This window comes from Bubalus kerabau, chromosome X (assembly GCF_029407905.1).
Source record: "Bubalus kerabau isolate K-KA32 ecotype Philippines breed swamp buffalo chromosome X, PCC_UOA_SB_1v2, whole genome shotgun sequence".
In the NCBI taxonomy this organism is placed as follows: Eukaryota; Metazoa; Chordata; class Mammalia; order Artiodactyla; family Bovidae; genus Bubalus; species Bubalus kerabau.
The window spans coordinates 76735041-76754978 of record NC_073647.1 but is presented as its reverse complement, the minus strand read 5'-3'; positions in this window follow the sequence as shown (position 1 = coordinate 76754978).

Here is a 19938-nt window from a genome sequence, read left to right as displayed (position 1 = left end):
ATTTTTTTTTCTTCTTCAGCAAACTTCATATATATATATTATAATTTTTTGACCGTGTCTTTTTTTTTTCTTTTTCTTCTTTTCTTTAACATTGTATTTTTGAAATTTCAAACTCTACTCTAGATTTTTAATTTTAGCCTTTTGGTATATGTTATCAATTTTGTACCTATAGTTTTTTTCATAATTTCTGTGACTTTTTTTTCTCTGTTTCTTTCTCTTCTTCTTTTATATAACATCGTATATCTGCAATTCCAAACTCTACTCAAGATTTTTAATTTATGCTTTTTGGTATTTGATATCAATTTTGTACCTGTATTTTCTTTATAATTTTTGCGACATTGTTTTTGTTGGTTTGTTTGTTTTCTCTCTTTATTTTTCTTCTTCCTCTTTTTTTTTAACATTGTATTTTTGAAATTCCAAACTCTACTCTAGATTTTTAATTTTAGCCTTTTGGTATATGTTATCAATTTTGTACCTATAGTTTTTTTTTATAATTTCTGTGACTTTTTTTTTCTTTTTTTTCCCTCTGTTTCTTTCTCTTCTTCTTTTATATAACATTGTATATCTGCAATTCCAAACTGTACTCAAGATTTTTAATTTATGCTTTTTGGCATTTGATATCAATTTTGTACCTGTATTTTCTTTATAATTTTTGTGACATTGTTTTTGTTGGTTTGTTTGTTTTCTCTCTTTATTTTTCTTCTTCTTTTTTTTTTTTTTTTTTTTAACGTTGTATTTTTGAAATTCCAACCTCTACTCTAGATTTTAAATTTTTGCTTTTTGGTATTAGTTATAAATTTTGTACCTGTAGTTTCTTTATAATTTTTGCGACCTTGTTTGTTTTTCATTGTTCGTTTTTTCTCTCTTTCTTTTCCTTCTTCTTTTCATTAACATCACATTTTTGAAATTCCAAACTCTAGATTTTTAATTTTTGCTTTTATGTATTTGTTACCAATTTTGTACCTTTAAGAACCCAATCTTCAGGACCCAGTTTTCACTAGGGTACGAGATTACTGGCTTGACTGCTCCCTCTCCCTTTGGACTCTCCATTTTCTCCACCAGGTCACCTGTATCTCCTCCCTAACCCCTCTCTACTCTACCCAACTCTGTGAATTTCTGTGTGTTCCAGACGGTGGAGAACACTTAGGGAACTGATTACTGGCTGGATCTGTCTCCCTCCTTTTCATTTCCCCCTTTTATCCTTCGGGCCACCTCTGTCTCCTGCCTCCTTCTTCTCTTCTTTGTATAACTCCGTGAACATCTCTGAGCGGTCCAGTTGTGGAGTGCACATAAGGAAGTGACTACTGGCTAGCCCACTCTCTCCACTATTGATTCCACCTCATCTCATTTGGGTCACCTCTAACTCCCTCCTCCCACTTCTCTTCTCCATGTAACGCTGTGAACCTCTCTGAGTGACCCTCAGAGTAGAGAAACTTTTCATCTTTAACATAGATGTTTTATCAATGGTGCTGTATAGAAGGAGAAGTTTTGAAACTACTGTAAAAATAAGACCGATAACTGGAAGTAGGAGGCTTAAGTCCAAACCCTGACTCCAGGGAACTCCTGACTCCAAGGAACATTAATTGACAGGAGCTCATCAAACGCCTCCATACCAACACTGAAACCAAGCACCACACAAGGGCCAACAAGTTCCAGAGCAAGACATACCAAGCAAATTCTCCAGCAACAAAGGAACACAGCCCTGAGCTTCAAGATACAGGCTGCCCAAAGTCACCCCAAAACCATAGACATCTCATAAGTCATTACTGGACATTTCATTACACTCCAGAGAGAAGAAATACAGCTCCATCCACCAGAACATCGACAAAAGCTTCCCTAACCAGGAAACCTTGACAAGCCACCTGTACAAACCCACACACAGCGAGGAAATGCCACAATAAAGAGAACTCCACAAACTGCCAGAATACAGAAAGGACACCCCAAACTCAACAATTTAAACAAGATGAAGAGACAGAGGAATACCCAGCAGATAAAGGAACAGGATAAATGCCCACCAAACCAAACCAAAGAGGAAGAGATAGGGAATCTACCTGATAAAGAATTCCAAATAATGATAGTGAAATTGATCCAAAATCTTGAAATTAAAATGGAATCACAGATAAATAGCCTGGAGGCAAGGATTGAGAAGATGCAAGAAAGGTTTAACAAGGACTTAGAAGAAATAAATAAGAGTCAATATATAATGAATAATGCAATAAGTGAAATTAAAAACACTCTGGAGGCAACAAATAGTAGAATAACAGAGGCAGAAGATAGGATTAGTGAATTAGAAGATAGAATGGTAGAAATAAATGAATCAGAGAGGACAAAAGAAAAACGAATTAAAAGAAATGAGGCCAATCTCAGAGACCTCCAGGACAATATTAAACGCTACAACATTCGAATCATAGGGGTCCCAGAAGAAGAAGACAAAAAGAAAGACCATGAGAAAATACTTGAGGAGATAATAGTTGAAAACTTCCCTAAAATGGGGAAGGAAATAATCACCCAAGTCCAAGAAACCCAGAGAGTCCCAAACAGGATAAACCCAAGGCGAAACACCCCAAGACACATATTAATCAAATTAACAAAGATCAAACACAAAGAACAAATATTAAAAGCAGCAAGGGAAAAACAACAAATAACACACAAGGGAAGACCAATAAGGATAACAGCTGATCTTTCAATAGAAACTCTTCAAGCCAGGAGGGAATGGCAAGACATACTTAAAATGATGAAAGAAAATAACCTACAGCCCAGATTATTGTACCCAGCAAGGATCTCATTCAAGTATGAAGGAGAAATCAAAAGCTTTTCAGACAAGCAAAAGCTGAGAGAATTCTGCACCACCAAAGCAGCTCTCCAACAAATACTAAAGGATATTCTCTAGACAGGAAACACAAAAATGGTGTATAAATTAGAACACAAAACAATAAAGTAAATGGCAACGGGATCATACTTATCAGTAATTACCTTAAACGTAAATGTGTTGAATGCCCCAACCAAAAGACAAAGACTGGCTGAATGGATACAAAAACAAAACCCCTACATATGTTGTCTACAAGAGACCCACCTCAAAACAGGGGACACATACAGACTGAAAGTGAAGGGCTGGAAAAAGATTTTCCATGCAAATAGGGACCAAAAGAAAGCAGGAGTAACAATACTCATAGCAGATAAAATAGACTTTAAAACAAAGACTGTGAAAAGAGACAAAGATGGTCACTACATAATGATCAAAGGATCAATCCAAGAAGAAGATATAACAATTATATATGCACCCAACACGGGAGCACCACAGCATGTAAGACAAATGCTAACAAGTATGAAAGAAGAAATTAACAATAACACAATAATAGTGGGAGACTTTAATACCCCACTCACACCTATGGATAGATCAACTAAACAGAAAATTAACAAGGAAACACAAACTTTAAATGATACAATAGACCAGTTAGACCTAATTGATATCTATAGGACATTTCATCCCAAAACAATGAATTTCAGCTTCTTCTCAAGCGCACATGGAACCTTCTCCAGGATAGATCACATCCTGGGCCATAAAGCTAGCCTTGGTAAATTCAAAAAAATAGAAATCATTCCAAGCATCTTTTCTGACCACAATGCAGTAAGACTAGATCTCAATTACAGGAGAAAAACTATTAAAAAATCCAACATATGGAGGCTGAACAACACGCTGCTGAATAACCAACAAATCACAGAAGAAATCAAAAAAGAAATCAAAATTTGCATAGAAATGAATGAAAATGAAAACACAACAACCCAAAACCTGTGGGACACGGTAAAAGCAGTCCTAAGGGGAAAGTTCATAGCAATACAGGCACACCTCAAGAAACAAGAAAAAAGTCAAATAAATAACCTAACTCTACACCTAAAGCAACTAGAAAAGGAAGAAATGAAGAACCCCAGGGTTAGTAGAAGGAAAGAAATCTTAAAAATTAGAGCAGAAATAAATGCAAAAGAAACAAAAGAGACCATAGCAAAAATCAACAAAGCCAAAAGCTGGTTCTTTGAAAGGATAAATAAAATTGACAAACCATTAGCCAGACTCATCAAGAAACAAAGGGAGAAAAATCAAATCAATAAAATTAGAAATGAAAATGGAGAGATCACAACAGACAACACAGAAATACAAAGGATCATAAGAGACTACTATCAACAATTATATGCCAATAAAATGGACAACGAGGAAGAAATGGACAAATTCTTAGAAAAGTACAACTTTCCAAAACTCGACCAGGAAGAAATAGAAAATTTTAACAGACCCATCACAAGCACGGAAATTGAAACTGTAATCAAAAATCTTCCAGCAAACAAAAGCCCAGGTCCAGACGGCTTCACAGCTGAATTCTACCAAAAATTTAGAGAAGAGCTAACACCTATCCTGCTCAAACTCTTCCAGAAAATTGCAGAGGATGGTAAACTTCCAAACTCATTCTATGAGGCCACCATCACCCTAATACCAAAGCCTGACAAAGATCCCACAAAAAAAGAAAACTACAGGCCAATATCACTGATGAACATAGATGCAAAAATCCTTAACAAAATTCTAGCAATCAGAATCCAACAACACATTAAAAAGATCATACACCATGACCAAGTGGGCTTCATCCCAGGGATGCAAGGATTCTTCAATATCTGCAAATCAATCAATGTAATACACCACATTAACAAATTGAAAAATAAAAACCATATGATTATCTCAATAGATGCAGAGAAAGCCTTTGACAAAATTCAACATCCATTTATGATAAAAACTCTCCAGAAAGCAGGAATAGAAGGAACATACCTCAACATAATAAAAGCTATATATGACAAACCCACAGCAAACATTATCCTCAAAGGTGAAAAATTGAAAGCATTTCCTCTAAAGTCAGGAACAAGACAAGGGTGCCCACTTTCACCATTACTATTCAACATAGTTTTGGAAGTTTTGGCCACAGCAATCAGAACAGAAAAAGAAATAAAAGGAATCCAAATTGGAAAAGAAGAAGTAAAGCTCTCACTGTTTGCAGATGACATGATCCTCTACATAGAAAACCCTAAAGACTCCACCAGAAAATTACTAGAACTAATCAATGACTATAGTAAAGTTGCAGGATATAAAATCAACACCCAGAAATCCCTTGCATTCCTGTACACTAATAATGAGAAAACAGAAAGAGAAATTAAGGAAACAATTCCATTCACCATTGCAACGGAAAGAATAAAATACATAGGAATATATCTACCTAAAGAAACTAAAGACCTATATATAGAAAACTATAAAACACTGGTGAAAGAAATCAAAGAGGACACTAACAGATGGAGAAATATACCATGCTCAAGGATTGGAAGAATCAATATAGTGAAAATGAGTATACTACCCAAAGCAATCTATAGATTCAATGCAATCCCTATCAAGCTACCAACAGCATTCTTCACAGAGCTAGAACAAATAATTTCACAATTTTTATGGAAATACAAAAAACCTCGAATAGCCAAAGCGATCTTGAGAAAGAAGAATGGAACTGGAGGAATCAACCTACCTGACTTCAGGCTCTACTACAAAGCCACAGTTATCAAGACAGTATGGTACTGGCACAAAGACAGAAATATAGATCAATGGAACAAAATAGAAAGCCCAGAGATAAATCCACGCACATATGGACACCTTATCTTTGACAAAGGAGGCAAGAATTTACAATGGATTAAAGACAATCTCTTTAACAAGTGGTGCTGGGAAATCTGGTCCACCACTTGTAAAAGAATGAAACTAGAACACTTTCTAACACCATACACAAAAATAAACTCAAAATGGATTAAAGATCTCAACGTAAGACCAGAAACTATAAAACTCCTAGAGGAGAACATAGGCAAAACACTCTCTGACATACATCACAGCAGGATCCTCTATGACCCACCTCCCAGAATATTGGAAATAAAAGCAAAAATAAACAAATGGGACCTAATTAACCTTAAAAGCTACTGCACATCAAAGGAAACTATTAGCAAGGTGAAAAGACAGCCTTCAGAATGGGAGAAGATAATAGCAAATGAAGCAACTGACAAACAACTAATCTCGAGAATATACAAGCAACTCCTACAGCTCAACTCCAGAAAAATAAATGACCCAATCAAAAAATGGGCCAAAGAACTAAATAGACATTTCTCCAAAGAAGACATCCAGATGGCTAACAAACACATGAAAAGATGCTCAACATCACTCATTATCAGAGAAATGCAAATCAAAACCACTATGAGGTACCATTTCACACCAGTCAGAATGGCTGCGATCCAAAAGTCTACAAGTAATAAATGCTGGAGAGGGTGTGGAGAAAAGGGAACCCTCTTGCACTGTTGGTGGGAATGCAAACTAGTACAGCCACTATGGAGAACAGTGTGGAGATTCCTTAAAAACCTGGAAATAGACCTGCTTTATGATCCAGGAATCCCACTGCTGGGCATACACACTGAAGAAACCAGAAGGGAAAGAGACACATGTACCCCAATGTTCATCACAGCACTGTTTATAATAGCCAGGACATGGAAGCAACCTAGATGTCCATCAGCAGATGAATGGATAAGAAAGCTGTGGTACATATACACAATGGAGTATTATTCAGCCATTAAAAAGAAGACATTTGAATCAGTTCTAATGAGGTGGATGAAACTGGAGCCTATTATACAGAGTGAAGTAAGCCAGAAAGAAAAATACCAATACAGTATACTAACGCATATATATGGAATTTAGAAAGATGGTAACAATAACCCTGTGTATGAGACAGCAAAAGAGACACTGATGTATAGAACAGTCTTATGGACTCTGTGAGAGAGGGAGAGGGTGGGAAGATTTGGGAGAATGGCATTGAAACATGTAAAATATCATGTATGAAATGAGTTGCCAGTCCAGGTTCGATGCACGATACTGGATGCTTGGGGCTGGTGCACTGGGACGACCCAGAGGGATGGAATGGGGAGGGAGGGGGGAGGGGGGTTCGGGATGGGGAATACATGTATACCTGTGGCAGATTCATTTTGATATTTGGCAAAACTAATACAGTTATGTAAAGTTTAAAAATAAAATAAAATTCAAATACAAAAAAAAAAAAAAAAACTTGAGAAAGTACAGTATCTTCCAAAAGAATCCACTGAAAGGAGTGAAAAGAATTTAAAAGGGAGAAAAGAATTGTACAATGTGTAGTCTCATCAGTCCCTTAAAATGGCAGATCTAGATATAGCTTCTCTAGGGTTGGTAGTAAACCAAGTCATTTACTAACATTTTTTGGCTCGGTACATGAGGTAATTGTAAAATTATTTGTAAAAATATAGAAAAGGAACACTTAGTCAGTGATGTGTGCTGAAAATACATAAGAACTTGAGGAACAGTGAAAAAAAATGATAACTATGAAATGCGCATATACAGCAAAAGAATATTAACATAATTCATTAACGATACACTAATATGGGTTGAGAATACATTGAAGGAATGTATTTAAGAATAGATATAAAAGTAACCATTATAAAACATTAACACATTTTAGCTAAGAGACTAGACAGGTGATTTGCCAGACCATTTAACACATCTAAAGAAGTAGTGCAATGGCAAATTGCCCTCAGAGCAATGTTTATTTCTATAAACAACCTAATAATGCACATAACTAAAAATGTGTGTCCTGTTTGTTACTTAAAAAATCTAAGTATGTCACCCTCAAAGAAAAATCCTTAGTATTGTCACCTATCAGATTGCATTTAACCTTGTAATTCTTAATTTCCAGGAATTGTACCAGTGACCATCTGATTCCACACCATACCTTATCCTTTACTTACTAGGTTCGTGAAAATTACCTCTTTGTTTCTTAGTTTTTTTTTTTTTTTTCTTTTCTTTTCTTTTTATCTCCACCTCTAGTCCCAGAAATGGGTTTTATACTTCCTTGTAGTACAGAACTCATAGTAATCAAACCATAAATTCTTACTATATCTCTCATTTTTTAATCTCTCAGTTAGACATTAAATATTTAAATAATTTGCATTTAATTTCCCTTCTTGGGAAGGACATGTATGGGCAGAAGACATGCAACACAGATAACACCTCCTCTAGGAGGCCTTCCCTGATTGACTTCCCCATCTGAAGGCTGGATTGGGAGAGCTTTCATGTGCTTGCAAAGCATACTGAGTTCTCCTGCTACAGCACTTACAACATGATCTTAATTGTCTGCTTATTTGCCCACTTCTCCCAATAAAATTTGATCTCTTTGAGGAGAGGGCTTGGGTCTTATTTATCATTACATCTGCAGCTCCTAGCACAATAGCAAACATTAGGTGCAACTTTATTGAAAGAATAAAAGAACAATATGGAGTAAATGTTCAGGTCAAGTTAAAAAAATAAAAGGAGCTCACCAATAGAAAGTATTTGACAATGACTGCAATTGAAGGGCCATTAATAATGGTTCTTTAACTTTTAATCCTTCAAAACATATCATTAAACATCTAGGGATGCAATCATGAATGACAAAGCTTTTGATCTTAATTTGTGTTTAGAAATTTCATGGATTACATACTTCTAAATGATAATATTAACCAGTATTAATAAGTAGGAGTCATGAGTTTTGTTATTAAATATTTATGTATGGATTATTTTTAATTTAGGGGCATTAGAATTTCATGTGAAATTAGTTACAGTAACTTACTAATTTTAATTAATAAGCAAAGAGCAAATACCTCCACATGCATTTTTCTACATAAATTTTAAAAATTATATTCACATTTTTATCCATAATAAGTTGGATCAATAGATTTTCTCATTCAATCCACTACCTTCAGATAGACAAGATATTAGTCACATTTTATACTGAGAAAACTTGAAGCTCAGGAATATTAAATCACTGGCTCAAAGTTATACAGCTAAAAGTGTTGAAGGGCATGAAGCAGAGAGACCCTAAGTCTTCTGTGCTCTTAGGCAGAGCTGGGTAGAGAAAGAGTAGTAGAAATATTTCAAAAGAGTTAATAAAAGAAAAAACTATTTACATTTTATTTTAGTATGCACTGTGTATACTCAGGAGTCAGATTAATCTTCCTATATTGTGTTTCTTAGATTTTTGTTGTTCATTCACTAAGTTACACAACTTTGTGACCCCGTGGACTGCAGCACGCCGGGTTCCTCTGTCCTCCACTATCTCCTGGAGTTTGCTCAAATTCATGTCCATTGAGTCGATGATGATATCTAACTATCTCATCCTATCTAATTCTTAGATTATATTGTTATATTTAATTGGGTTTTCTTTTCCAGACCAAGTAGTTATTAATTTATTCAACATATATTTATATGGATGCCCATTCGAGCCCATGGATTATGTTAGTAATTGGGTAAAGAATAGTGAAAAAAACCTGCATGATCCCTGCGCACTTAATAAAGAAGGAAAAAAGAACAAGAAGAAACAGGAGATAGAAAAGGAAAAAGAGGGAAAAGTAAATGAAAGAAAGTGAAGTCACTCAGTCGTGTCCGACTCTTTGCGACCGCATGAACAGTAGTAGCCTGCCAGTCTCCTCTGTCCATGGGATTTTCCAGTCAAGAATACTGGAGTGGGTTGCCATTTCCTTCTCCAGGGGATCTTTCCGACCCAGGGATCGAATCCGGATCTTCCATATTGCAGGCAGACTTTACCGTCTGAGCCAGGTAATCCATAGCTAAATAGGCATGCTGCTGCTGAGTTGCTTCAGTCGTGTCCGACTCTGTGCGACCCCATAGACGGCAGCCCACCAGGCTCCCCCGTCCCTGGGATTCTCCAGGCAAGAACACTGGAGTGGGTTGCCATTTCCTTCTCCAATGCATGAAAGTGAAAAGTGAAAGTGAAGTCGCTCAGTCGTGCCTGACTCTTAGCGACCCCATGGACTGCAGCCTACCAGGCTCCTCCATCCATGGGATTTTCCAGGGAAGAGTACTGGAGTGGGGTGCCATTGCCTTCTCCATATAGGCATAGCTAAATTTTATCTGATAAAATGGAAAGTGGGTTAGGAAAAATATGCATGAAATAGATAGAAAACTAGATTAGAATCCAAGTGATCTTCATATTATTCATATGATAGGCATAAATATCTTGGATAAGGCAATCAACTTACTTTACTCCTAATACTTCTCCCTACTCTGATGAGATCAACATTTCCTAATACCAGGTACTTCTCACAAAGATAGACAAAGAGCAAATAAAAAAAAGTAAACTCTTTGATCTTCCCAGGAAGGCAAAGAGTTACAGATTTTTATAAGTAAGTGTAAGTGGAAATTGTTCAGTCGTGTCCAACTCTTTGCTACCCCATGGACTGTACAGTCCATGGAATTCTCCAGGCCAGAATACTGGAGTGGGTGGGTAGCCATTCCCTTCTCCAGGGGATCTTTACAACTCAGGGATCGAACCCAGGTCTCCTGCATTGCAAGCGGATTCTTTACCAGCTGAACCACCAGGGAAGCCCCAGGTTTTTATACTAGAGACTATTAACACTTATTGTTATTTAAATTAATTTCTGATAACTTAGGTTAGAAGTTTAACCTGAAGAATAAGATGACTGACAGTAATTACTGAAATGTTTTGCATATGCATCACTAGAGTTGATATACGTGACATATTAGGGGAAAAAAAGCCAAGAGACAAAGAGGCTTCCAGAAACCTAGACTATTTCATATTATAAGAAGCAAAAGTCAAATGGAATTTTAAAGAATGGGTGATTATATAAAAAGATTTCTTGATGATCTGGTATTTGTTTTGATTAATTGTCTTACAGTAATACTGATTTAGTAATTCCTATATATTTGCTAAAATTTCTACAATAAGTAATTTTGCCCACTTAGTTTTTACTAATTCTGAAGTTCAAGTCCCCTTTTCTCTCTAAAACCTCCCTAGATGGGAAATGATCTGGCTGGCTTTCCTCTGACCTTTCAATATAACGTTTATTCTTATCACACACTTATGTGGTGGTCATCTGTGGATCCGCCTTATATTTCTTCTCTCCGGTATTAGAGCATAAGCTCTGTTTGGGTTGTAGCTTTTTATCCTCCACATAACAGGTGCTCAAATAAGACTTGTTGGTTCTCTTATTCTTGCAACAAATACTTATTGAGGACCTGCTATATGCCAGGCATGAAGAAACACAACGTGTTGAATATATTCTGACATTTTCTTTAAAACTATTATACCATACTTTTGTTTAATAATATTATGGAAAATATCCCAATATTTCAAATGAACATTTATTAAAATTCCTCTTTCCCTATAAGCCCATTTTCTATCTCTATTTATAGGTTCATTTCAATGCACTTTTGTTATTTTTCTATAATATTTTTTATTCATCTTTTGAACTGGGTCACTTAATAAGAACTTTTAAGTATATATTTTGCTATTCAGTGTCTCGGGTCCAGCTTTTGATTCTTTTTTTTTTTTTTTTTTCCAGCTTTTGATTCTTAATACAAGCAAGGAGACACCAAAATAAGAATAATATAATAATTTTCTAATTAGGAGGGCTACAGTCATGATTGGAGCACATATATTTTATATTTAGAGTTTTATATAAAGATCATGCAGCTTTCAAATCAAACTAATTCATTTTAATACTCTAGGAAAAATTTTTTTTTTCTATTTCAGCTTAATTTATTATAATTATTGAGGTAATGGAAGCTTATTATGGAAAACTTTGGAAATTATAGAAAATTTTTTAACAAAGTAGTTAAAGAACCATCTGTTTAGCTAATCACAAGATGATATGTTCACCAATATTATCATGGGATTAAATCATACTACGGAGATTTCAATTATTAACCGTAAATAGAGAGCATCTTATATGTCAGCAAAAGAAACATCAATAAAATGATGAAAAATCATAATAATTATGTTCTTCCACATGTGCTTTTATGGTTCTATTAAAAGAATGTTTCTGTTGCTGAAAGCTAGCTTTGACTATCCATGTGAAATTTTAACAAACTTTTTTTTTTAACTTTACAATATTTTATTGGTTTCTTTTGGACTCTGTGGGAGAGGGAGAGGGTGGGATGATTTGGGAGAATGGCATTGAAACGTATAATATCATATATGAAACGAGTCGCCAGTCCAGGTTCGATGCACGATACTGGATGCTTGGGGCTGGTGCACTGGGACGACCCAGAGGGATGGAATGGGGAGGGAGGAGGGAGGAGGGTTCAGGATGGGGAACACATGTATACCTGTGGCGGATTCATGTTGATATATGACAAACTTTTAACATAAGTAAAATAGGACTAAAAAATCTATTATAAAAATAGAAGCAGTTAGCAGATTCCAGTTATGAGTTTGGAATCTAGGTTGTGGAACTGAAAGTTTGGAAGCAGGTTTAGTACAAAGGTTAAAATGATGAGTTAATAAATCTACATGAAGCACAAAGTTACTTTTTAAGCCCTTCTTGCTGTCTTTCAATCTCTATTATGTTCACACTGCATGCTCTGGGTATGGAATAACAATATACACAGCTCATGCAATGAGCACATCCTAGAGCCAAGTCCAGTTGTGATATAAAGTTCAAAACATAGTATCATTTGGTCAAACTTTAAATGTTAGATAACTTTTATTTTGAAAGTTGAAAACTTGGCAGAAAGACTATACTAAAATGTTAGCACTTGAAGAAACCACATCAAAGTAATCTCTTACCTTCTAGCCATACCCTCTACCCTTTCCCAAACCATACCAGACAGATGTATATCTATTATAAATGTAATATAAAGATATTATGAACAAACTGGGATACACTTAATAGAATTTATAAACTGTAATAAGAAATGTCTTTTTTACATCCAAATTAAATTCTTTGTTTTTGAGACTAAATGAAAAGTGGTATCATGGAAAAAATAGTGGACATGAGACTAAGAAAACATGCATTATACTTGACAACTATGTGACAAGTCTGTTAAATTCTCTGTGTCACAGTTTCTATGCCTCTAAAACATGGGTAATATTAATAATAACATGTTTACATATTTGTTATATGAAACATTAAGGGAGTTTACACACAAAAAAGTGGTCTGTAAACTATAAGAAAAAAAACAAGCAATTTAACAGATTCTTTCTCTGGGCTCCAATTCAATCACCATTTTCTCTTCATAGATTTTATTTTCTAACCCTTTCATCATCTTTTTTTATAGAAATTTATTTATTTTAATTGGAGGTTAATTACTTGATGTATGGCAAAACCCTTTCATCATCTTTGTGTATCTTCACTGAAACTTTTCAGTCTTTTGTCTTACATAATTATCTAATTCCACCACCCTGAACTAGACCTAAGACTTTATCAGTTAGTTGGTTGAGATCTATTTTTATTACTTATCATTCTTACTTCAATAAATATTCATACTTGTTGCTTGTGATATAGCTGTGAAGAAGACAGATAAGGTCCTGGCTACCATGGAATTTACAATATAGAGGCAGATCTGCCAAAAAAGACCAACAAATCAGTCTTGTGCTATTTCCATTTCATCAGAAGTCACACAAAAGTGTTCCTGAACCACTCTGTATATAGATAAAACAATGTTTCCTACTTCTCACCTGTCAATGAGGAAATGATTGAATGATGATATATAGAAATTTTTAAAACTAAAGAGGAAAGCTTAAAGACTACCTTTTTTTTCCTCAGGTTGCTGCCCTACTGAAATCCTCTCCCCTCCCCAACCCATGCCCCACCTATGAATAAACAAAGCATTCTTTCAGAGAAAAATGGAATTTATAGTACAGTAAGTGATTATCGTTTCTCTATACTAAAAGAAAAGACTGCTGTGTCATTATATTAGGAATAATCAAAATATATCATCAAGAAAAAGCCCACAAGAATAAAAATTACCCTTTGAATTGTTGACCAGAAGACAAAAATGATAAAATGTGCTCCCAACTGTTAATACTTTCTGCATAATATTTAGATGGTCCTGAAAAAAACTTGAATTTGATAAGTGAAAATAGAATTTCCTTCAAAATGCTTGAAAAGCATGTTAGGCACTATGGATTTAGTACTATAATTGTCGTGATCATATGTGGAAAACACATGAAATAATTGGGAAAAAATGGAGAATATAATGCCTGCATCTAAACTAATATATTACTAGTGCCTTGGAGCCAAGGACTGTGGGTATTTTAGGGGAGCAAAACTTACTACCCTAGAATGTCTCTGGGATGCAGATTATTTCGACCTGAAAACAATCAATGCCCCAAAGAAGAGAAACTACTCAAGAAGAAACTCTGACCTTCCCACTAACTGCCTAAAAGAATTTAGACAGCGGGCCTGTCCCCAGAATAAAGCTATGACCAGAGATAGCTGCAAAGAATATGGGCTAGATGTGATGGTAGTGGGGTGGGAGTGGGGGAGAAACAGGGCCTAGAGATCAGGGTCCACTCTATGTTTCATTGTTTCTGCATGGCCAGGAAACATTTATTTACCAAACAGTTTTCTTTTCTACTTTGTTGTTAATTGCCTTCCTCCCCTTTGAAGTCCCAAGCCACTACCCCAACATCCATTTTTGTCTTTAGCTGAAGACAGCATTTAAAGTTGTCTCTTGGGCCATCTGAGGGAGTTACTCAGTTTCCTGAGTATTTCTCATGTATTCAGTAGGTATATAAGTTAATAAACTTCTTAATCTGTCTTTTATTACAGGGAATTTCAGCCAAGAACTCAGAATGGTAGTGGGAAAATTGCTTTTCATCGCTTATACAGACTACACTGTTTTAAGACATCTTTGTCTTGGCACATGCTCTTTCTTCTGTCTGGAGTGACCTTTGACCCTTTCCATGCCTGGCCATCTCAAGAGTCATGACACAGTGAACTGCTAGATTTCATATCCTCTGTGAAGCCTGCTCTGAAAGTGCCAACCATCCCCTTCTCCACAGTACTTGTGAATCTCATACTTATTCCACCACTGCCTTCAGGCCATTTTATTTTCATTATCTGTCCGCACATTGGTCTCTATGAGACTAGGAGCAATTGATTAACAACAAATATAACTGAATCTCTTTTTGGGCCCCCAATATCTGACATAATGCCTGGTATACAGTAGGCATTTTGTAAACTATTACCAAACTGAACAGTGCTAAGCAAAGTACCTGTAGATACGTTAAGTTGAAGAAAATAGAAATGCTGATTTTAAAATAGAATGTAAAAACCTTTGTGCATACTGGAAAATGAGAATCAAAGCATGTTGCCAAAATACTGTTTTTTGATGTAGAGAAGAGATTCTAAAGTTATCTGGACTGCCTTGAGTAATGTGCATGTGTACCTTAGAAAACTTGTACTTCTGAGTGAAAAAACATATGTGTAAAGGACTTTAATGTTGTGATTCTAAGCAATTTGAAACTTATTATATGGATTCAGACAAAACTGTAAAGTCAGTTTAAATTTATTACAGCTTCTAAGACAGAAACTAGAACCTAAAATTAAAGACAGTTTATCCTTCACTAGCAAATACTTGGTATGCACTAAAAAGAAATGTTCAAACATATGGTCAAATCAAAGCTATGTCTACACTGTCATAAAGAGTGAAGTAAGTCAGAAAGAGGAAAACAAATACCATATAATACTGCTTATATGTAAAATCTAGAAAAATGATACAGATGAACTTATTTACAAACCAGAAAAAGAGACATAGACATAGAAAACAAATGTATGGTTACCAAAGGGGAAGAGGGAGTGAGATGAATTGAGAGATTGGACTGACATGTATATACTACTATGTATAAAATAGATAACCAATCAGAACCTACTGTTTAGTACAGGGAACTCTACTCAGTGCTCTCTGGTGACCTAAATGAGAAGGAAATCCAAAAAGAGGGGATATATGTATACATATAGCTGATCACTTTGCTGTATAGCAGAAACTAACACAACATTGTGAAACAACTATACTCCAGTAAAAATTAATAAAAAAACAAAGGAACCCAAAGATGTCTCTATGAATATCATAAAAATATTCAATAACTGATAAAATTCTGACAATTTCACTCAGTATTTGTCAATGAATATGATATTAAAGTATTTCCCTGAAATGATACAAAAATTTAATTATCCAGTGTTTACTTCTTTAATGATCTGAAGATGAAGTGTAGTAAATCTTAAAACATAAATAACATACACAAAATCTTTTAGCAATATATTCTCTGGTATTCTTGTTTTAAGAAGTGGAAAAATTCTTGGAACTTTTGAGAAGCAATCTCATTTTTTGTGGTGCACAATATGCACAAACTTGATTTTCTGTTTTCCTATTTTCCATCTCATCCACAATCATCCATCATCCCTTCTAGATTTCCTACATTTAATGACTCTTCTATGTATGTATCATAAAAAAAATCTAGTGACTCATTCAGAAATAATCTATATTCACCCATTTTATTGAAAGTATTTTTTATTATTAAATCTGATTTATTGCCCTGAAATTGCATAAGCCACCACAACATTTTGCATTTTTATAATCCTGCCTTTTTTATTCTTATACTACACAATGCATTCACATGCTTTTAAGTGTGTTATACTTGGTTGTCTGATTTTAAGTAATTCTTCAAGATTTCCTTTAAACTTTCTTAAATTCTCTTGACTTTGCCCTTAGTGCTTTTGAAGTCGGCTTGCAACTAGGGCAGCTTGTTTCTCTAATTCTTTGTCATTCATTTGTGGTTTTGTTTTTAAGTTTTTTTTCTCTTTGCATCCTTCTAATAGCTCTCCTGATTCCCTCAGTGTCTCCCTGGGGAAGATGCTGACTGTTTTTTGGGTTTTCCATTATATTTTCTCATATTATTTTCTCCTCTATAGAGCTATTGACTTCATGTTGTTTTCTTGAGGCACTTTTTTCTCTACATGCACCCTAATGTATCTATTTTCTTCCATAGTTTCCATTCTTGTCACTACCTGATATTTATATTTCTCTTCCTCCATTTCTTCCTGAACTTCTTCATACTTCCTTCCTCTCTTTCGTAACTATTAATTGTTTTTTTGGCATTCAGTAGAACAGGGTCTATTTTCGCCAGCTTGGAAATTCTTTTGTCCCTCAAAACAACAGAAGTATTAAGTGCTGCCTTTTCTGAGGCTTTTCTATGGGCTGTTTTCATGTGTTTGTCCCCTCCAGTTACTCACAATCCCTTCCTGAAAAATGCTGTATTCTGGTTCTCTCCACCTGAAATGCTTTTTCATAGGGAATCTACTTTGGGGGTTATTTGAGCTACCATTTTCTGTTGACTCACTTTCTCCTCAAAATATGTCTGGCCCATACCTCAAGACCCTCAGCCACTTACTTCACAACTATGGGCAAAGCACAATGAAGAAACTCAGCCTTGAGGACTAAAACTTTACTTAGTATGCTCTCATTTTTCATTTATTTCTACAATATGTTGCCACCAATTTTTAATAGTTTCAGTCTCAGAAAAGAATTACCACAAAGCCTCTAGCAGTCCTTATTTTATTGGCAGAGGCATGTCACTCTTATCTACAGAGGGTCAAATATCAAAACCTTCAGATCCTATAAGGAGGTGATATGCCAACTAATTTTCAAGAAAAGATGCCAATCTGATTAAACTCTAGTGGGAAAAAAATAAAGGGGAACAATTCAGTGTGTTAAAAAAGAAATAATAGTCCCCAAATAGAGTTACTTGTACTAAGCCCTAGGTCAGCAAATTAAGACTTAATACCTGACCTAACTACAGTTACAACCACTCCCAGGAATGTAATCTCAACTGGTCAGTTTGGAATTTTCAGAGCCAGTAAAATAATCTGCCACATACTCTTCTTCTATCCCCCATAGGTGAAAAGTGAAAGTGAAGTCACTCAGTAGTGTCCGACTCTTTGTGACCCCCATGGACTGTAGCCTATCAGGCTCCTCCGTCCATGGGATTTTCCAGGCAAGAGTGCTGGAGTGGATTGCCATTTCCTTCTCCAGGGGATCTTCCAGACTCAGGAATCAAACCTGGGTCTCCCACATTGCAGGCAGAAACTTTACCATCTGAACCACCAGGGAAGTCCCCCATAGGTAGGTTATCTCAAACTGAAATAATCTACTCTTCCCCCCTCCCCTCTTCCTTCTGCCTATAAAAGGCTTCCATTTTGTACTACTCATTGGAGCTCCTTTCTATCTGCTAGATGGAATGCTGTCATAAAACCAATTAGGTCTTTAAAATTTACTTAATTGAATTTTGTTTTTTAGCAAGAAGTTCTAGTAATCCTGGAGTAGGGAATGGCTACCCACTCCAGTATTCTTGCCTGGAGAATCCCATGGACAGAGGACCCTGGAGGACCACAGTCCATGGGGTTGTAAAGAGCTGAACATGACTGAGCAACTGAAACTTTCTACTTTTCTAGTAATCCTTGTATGTGAATCCAGGAGGCTCCTGAGGTTCTATAGACAGTTTCTATGCACTTAAAATATGACTTAATAAAAATTCAGTTACATATAACTTCTCAGAAGTGTATCTGTTGTCTAAAAGAAGGCAAACGTATACTTATCTTCCATTAACTACTTCAGTGTTTAAACAAGTTCAGCTATTCACTTAGGTAAGCACATGAGCTCCCAAACTATTCCATTAACTAGAATTAGAGTTGTGATATATAGCAAAGAGAATAAACCTCCAAAACACTGGCCCCAAAATTTAAATCTAAAATCTTTCTTTGCACCTTATAGAGCAGTTATTTCTTGGTTGGTGCTTTGAAGGACTGTTCTTCTCTGCAAGACTGAAAACTAAAAATATTTTTTTAAAATTTTGTTTAGCAGCAAATTGCCTGAAATTGAGCCAGGACAAGAACATGTAATTAATAACTGTCAGACCGTGCAAGTAGCTCTGTATTCTAATTAGCTTGTGCCTTCACAATTTCTTAGCCAAGTTCCTTCACACTGTAAGCTTTTTCCTGTTGGTTATAAAACTGATTAATTTTGTTTCTGCAGAGAAGACAGGAATTCAAAGCTTGAAGGCTTTCCCCCACTCTGATCCTACCCTGTACGATCCAGCTTAATTCATCCAATTTATCTGTGGTTTATATTTTCATCTTTAAAATACCAAGATGTTAGTAAATAATATGTGAAGGCTGACAAAGCATTATGGCAGTGAGAGGTGTGCATTAGAAAACACCAGCACATACATTAAAAAAGCCAAATAGAGAATTCAAAGTAATCAATATTGCTTCATGCATTTCTAAGACACAAATAAGTAACCTAGCTTCTAAGTCTCTTGTGAACCCTAAAAGAGATATATTTTTCAGATGGTCTATAAACAGCAACAACTGATTTATCCAGAAATATAAATTTTTTTATAGAGAGCAAAATTATTTTATGTAGAACAAAATTACACATAGAAAGGAAACAAAATTAATATGATATCACAAAGGTCATGTCCACTTCATTAATAATAACATTGTTTCTCCTTTTAAAAAAATCATGTCTCCTAGTTTCTAATTATTTTTTTAGAAAATGGGTTCTGTTTTGAAACCTTCATTGTTAATTTTTTTCCTGATTTACTCATCAGTAACACGAGTATGCAAAAATTGGGGGTCAATTATCAAATCACTGTGGTGAGCCAAAATTTATTGTTAACAAGAAAACAGATGTGTGTGTCAGTAGAAAGCTGAAAATTCATTAGCAATTCAAGAAATTGTTCTACAAAAAGCTAATTGGTTAAAAACTAATTTGCAACTGTATGTCAATAAAAAACAAATCAGAAATATATTACTAGATGGTATATAGGATCTTTTTTTTAATTAATTAATTTTATTTTAGGTTGCACTGGGTCTTTGTTGCTGCACGCGAGCTTTCTCTAGTTGCAGTGAGTGGGGTCTACTCTTCATTGTGGTGCACAGGCTCCAGGCACATGGGTTTAGTCGCTCTCTAGCATGTGGGATCTTCCCAGACCAGGGATCAGAACCCATGTGCCCTGAATTGGCAGGTAGACTTATCTACTGTACCACCAGGGA